We start from the raw sequence: 5393 nt of genomic DNA, 5'->3' as shown, positions 1-5393 counted from the left end.
CAGATATTATGGTATTGGAGCTGAAATTGCACAAAGAAAATGAGACTTCCTTCTAGTAGGGCATCTGTTTAGAGCAGCTGTTCGAGCTGTATTAAGAGAAAAATAACAAGCCTCTGTGGGCCACCGTGGAGACTGAGGCCAAGCAGGGGAAAGCCTCGTGATGTGCTTGCTGGTAAAAAGAGTGCGAGTCTGCCTATCAGCTCTTCACCAAGAAAGCCTCTGGTATGATACCGATCTAGCGGATTCTGAAAGACACACAGTGATGGAGAGATACTGACAAATTGGCTATCCACTGGTTCTGGGAGGGAGCAGGTCGGGAGGTTTTGGGGACTGAAGCTGGAAAGCGTGAAGGACCAGAGGGCAGATGGGGAAAGTCAGGCGCATCAGTGTTCAGCCTGATGATGGAAGAAAAGGATGAGAAGTCAGCCTCTTCACTGAGTGTGGGTGTATCTGGGAGGGGAAACCATGACAGCAGGGCCTGGAGTCACATGGGAACTGTTTCAAAAGCCGTTCAAAGTCCAGGGGTCCCAGTGCTGGTGACCCTGGATGGGAACTCCAGGGCACCCTTTAGGAAGAGGTTCATGCCTCCCACTCTTGGTGGCTGGAGATCTCTGCTGGAGGCCTGTCTTAAAACTGCATTTGACCAGACTCTAAAACTTGCACTGGCTGTTGCCAAAGGTCAATAAATTGCACTGATTTATACCAACAAAACTGCAAAAATTTGTTGGTATATACGAGGCTTGAGTGTCATACGTATATTGGCAGTCTTGGCTCAAGCTGGCTGTGCCAGCGGTACTCTTCCTTCCAGCTCATCCCTGGGCAATGAGATGGGGCTGAATTCTCCTCAGCTTGCTCAGGGTGTAAAACAAACCTCAAATACCCCCTTCTCCCCTACCCTAGTGTCGACCGGGCTTGATCCAGGCTGTCTTTCCTGCAGATGCTCTCTCCCTCACAGCTAGAGAGGGAGAAGTTTCCCCATAAACGGATGGAGCTGCCTGCTCCTGTCTCCCCTGGTAAGGGCAGGGGAGATGGGGTCATGGGTGGGAAGGACCCTGTTCAACCTCTGTGAGGACATTATGGGATCCCATAGTGCAGGATTCACATATCCAGACTCCTCCAGTTGTCCCAGTGTGGAAGTGGCCATGGATTAGATGAGTACCTGGTCATGAACACTGGGAGGGGTCCATACAGGATAATTTGGGGTGGGTTCAACACATTTAATTGCTGGCTAATGGATGAGCACACTATTGCTGTGGCAGGCGCATGGGGAGTCCCTGCAGCCCAGCAGTTACGTGGTGGCTTTTGCAGGTGCCATGTCTCTGTCACTGTCTCCAGGGGTGAACTCCTTGCTGTGAGTGTAGGCTGGTGGGCATCACTAGGGAGAGCATGAAGGCCCCTGAAGAGCATCCCACCATGGGGGAGAGAGCAGTGCCACCTTTCAGCACATCACTCCTCCCTCCTTGTGGGTCCGGTAACATGAATGGTGGAGATGGCTGATCTTCACCCTCTTAGCCCAATGCATTTGCATGTATTTTAATCCCAGGGCTGATTCACTGTTTGAATAGCTGTTTTCTTCCTCCCTTACTGCCCAGCACTCCAGCTCCCTCTGAACCGTGCATTTATCTCTGTTTCGCACAGAGGGGGTTGAGGATGATGTGTAGATACCAGGCGGAGAAGTGTACTGCAAATTCTGGGGACAGTTACTATGATAAATGCATAAAGCTTCCTCAGATGAAAAGTGCTGTCTGTACAGATACTGTCACGGTGATGGATGAGTGCCTTGGCTTGTTCTCCTTCCCATTTGTTGCTGAGGGCCAGGCCCAGAAGGCATTCCCAGCACGGACCAGATATGCTTCCAAGCTCGTGTCTTTGGCTTTGTTAATATTTTTCTGTATCAGCCCCTCTTTTTGTCTGGGCTAGCAACCCTGGTGTCCTTCTAAGTTTACACACATTCCCAGTAGTCATTAAAAATCAAAACCTAAATGCCATTTCACCTGTGATGTTGGCAGTTGCTGAATTACGAAAGTAGTCATGAAAACTGAATGTGTTGAGTGATACCAGAGACTCAGCCTGGTGTCCTGTCCACTTTTCTGGGAGCTGGCTGTTCCAGAAAATAAATTTTAGCTGTTTTATCATTAAGTGCTAGGAAAAGCCCACAGCTGGAGGAGGATGGGCTTTTTGCAACGGCAAGGGTAGGTCATGCTGGGCCAGAGGACAGTCGCCAGCTACCTGAGGTGAAGGAGAAAACCATGAGCAGCAGATCTGAGAGCTCACCTCCCTCTTCTGGGCAATGCACACACAACCACTTTGCATTGCATTGGCACATTTATAGTTTTCTTCATTTCCACTGGCTTCCAGCATGTTGGAGCAACAGAGCTGCCTGTGTTTGGCACAGCTGACCACAGTACTTCTGGTTCTCCAGACTCCACCATGAGATAGTCTAAGGTGGCAGCTCCTCTACTGTTCTGAATGGATCCAAGTGCTGATTACAGCCTATAGAGTGCTTGAAAAGACAGAGAATCTTCAGCCGGGCTCCAACCATCGCTGCTGAAAACACCAGGGAAGCAGCAGATGCAGTGGTGGGTTTTCAAGCTTTCTGGATCTTGCTGCACCCCCAGCCGTGATACAGCAACACGGAGAGTTCAAGCAGCTCCCCAGAGAAAAGAGTCACTCAAGCAAATAGGAAAGAAAGAATGTTTGCTTAAAATGTTAAACATATCCTAATTAGTAAATAAAGTGTAATTGAAATAAGGGCACAAAGAATTCTTACATGGCAGTATTATGCCGCTTATGAATTTTCTATGTGTAATAGGAGAGAAGGCAAAACCCCACCAAATAGATGCAAATAGATGCCAAAGGAAATGAAGCTTCAGATTAAAAATGGCAATTTAGATTAAAATCTTTCTTTGAAGATCCTTTAAAAACAGCAGAGGTGAAATCTTCCTGAACTTACTCAGATTCAGAGACTAAGTTCCCAATGAGCTGGGGTGTTTGCAGGTAGGAACTCGGGCAGGGCCACGGGCTCCTGGCCACAGCAGTAGCGCTGCCGTGGTTGTTGCAAGTACAAAGCGACATTAATCGGTTGGAGACAATTGGATGTTACTAACACCAAGTAACCTTCACCTCTGTAAAGTACATCCATATAACTGTTTATAGCACCAGGTTATCTCATTTGGTATGTCAAGCTGTTAATAATTTATTTGATTCCGCTTTCTGATCAACCGTCAAGGAAAGTCTGTGCCTCAGTTTCCCCTCCTGAACCTTTTGCCCCTTGCAGACCATTTTCTGCTGACATGACTGGAGTCAAGGAGTGTGTGTGTCTATTAGCTCTGATGTTTATTCATGATCTCCTAAAGGCGCTGTGTGTGTTGCTATCTGAAGCTGTGCTGTACTAATAAATATACTACCAATATTAATATACTCCATGCTGGCTATGGAGGAGAACACAGCCTTGCGAGCTGTCCTCCTCCCCAGGGAGCATGAAGCCAGCCTATAACTCTCCATGAAATTTTTTTTTCCTTCATTGTAGTGAGGAAAATCAGAATTGAGCTGGTTTGTAGAAAGAGGCCATGCTGGAAGAAATGGGGTGTTATGGCTGGGGACAGGGACGGAAGACCTAAAAAAAAAATAATATCCATATGTCCTGCTCTTGGCTGGGATAGAGTTAACTTTGTTCCTAGTAGCTGGTACAGTGCTAGGTTTGGGATTTGGTATGAGAATAACGTTGATAACACACTGATGTTTTAGTTGCTGCTGAGCTGTGCTTACTCTAAACCGAGGACTTTTCAGTGTCCCGTGCTCTGCCAGTGAGCAGGGGCACAAGGAGCCGGGAGGGAGCAGAGCCAGGACAGCTGAGCCGGGCTGGCTGGAGGGACATTCCATACCATAGAGTGTCATGCCCAGTATGTAAACTGGGGGGAGATGACTGCGGGGTGGTGGCGATCACTGCTCGGGGACTGGCTGGGCATCGGTCAGCAAATGTATTGCGCATCACTTGTTTTCCTTGGGTTTTATTCATCTCTCTGTTGTCTCCCTTTCAATTACATTCTTCTTCTTCTTATTATTATTATTATTATTATTATTATTCCCGATTACTAAAATGTTCTTAACTCATGGGTTTTACCTTTTCCTGATTCTCCTCCCCATCCCATGGCGGCGGGGGGCAGCGTGGTACCCAGTTGCCAGCTGGGGTTAAGCCATGACCCTGTGTGTTGCCAGATATGGTGGGCACTTCCAAAGCTTTCTTCCACATCTATACGTTTCAACCTGTGTATAACAAGTTGCTTTGTTTTGACATCATTCTACCAACGTGGCATTCCTTTAGTGACACATGATGTGAGCAGGCACAGACCTTGGAGGATATCACAGGCTTTGCCAGGCAGGCAGCACCCAAGTGAGGAGGGCACCTACACCTGGTTTGCCGAGCAGCTGGGCAGTACAGCTGGGGAAAGCCTGGGGGTGTGATTTAGGTCACCGCTGCTTCCCAGGGGGTCACTGGAATCTCAGGGGATGCTCCAGGCTGGGTGGTTGATGCTCTGTGCAGGTGACAAGCTGCAGCAGGAAGAGTGTGAAGGGAAGCAAAGCACTGAAAAAACAACAGGGGCTTCTCAATTAACTTCTCCCACATCATTTTCAGGGATTTTACTCCTACTGTTTCTGACACTGAAAAAAGTCTTTCCACTTTGGACTCTACAACTTATAGCGTTATTATTTATGAGTCTCTATCAGCTGAAGAGAAGCAGATTATGTTTTATTGATGTTCTTCTTTCAGATTAGTCACAGGCTATATAGCACTTGGAGCATTTCCATTCCTCTGCTTTGTCAGAGATTGCAAGGCTAGTAACAGCCCTCCTCATGGCAAAAATTGCTGTAGATTTCCAAAGGGTTTGGTCGGGAGATACTGTCAAGACATTTTCTTTTTAAGAAAAAAACACAAAGACTTTTTGTCCTCTTTTTTTTGATAGTTATCATGACCTGGAAGAAACCGATATATACACACAGAGCTAAAATATAAAGGAAGAAAATAAAAAAAGAAGAAAACAAGCAAACTCACTTTGTCACCGGTCCCTCTTCCCTCCCAATGTACGTGCACGTGCAGTTGTACCACATGGGATCTTTGATTTTATATGTGTAGGGGGATACTCCTTTACCTTTAGTCATGAGAGCTAATGGGCAAAATCAGGGAAAAATGGCACTGGGAGGTGCCCCAGGGCACCTGGGGATTTAAGAACATTTTGGAAAAGCAGTCATAAACTCAGGCTCACCTTGTAGCTGGTCCTTATAAAAGCGGGGCTGCTGCCCCAGCTGTGTTAAGTAATAAATTGTGATTGTGTGAGAAAGCACAGCTCTGTATTCCAAGTGCTCCAATTTAAGAAACTGCTGCATGTCCAATG

This window comes from Falco biarmicus, chromosome 4 (genome assembly GCF_023638135.1).
Source record: "Falco biarmicus isolate bFalBia1 chromosome 4, bFalBia1.pri, whole genome shotgun sequence".
Taxonomy (NCBI): domain Eukaryota; kingdom Metazoa; phylum Chordata; class Aves; order Falconiformes; family Falconidae; genus Falco; species Falco biarmicus.
This window is presented reverse-complemented; position numbering follows the sequence as displayed.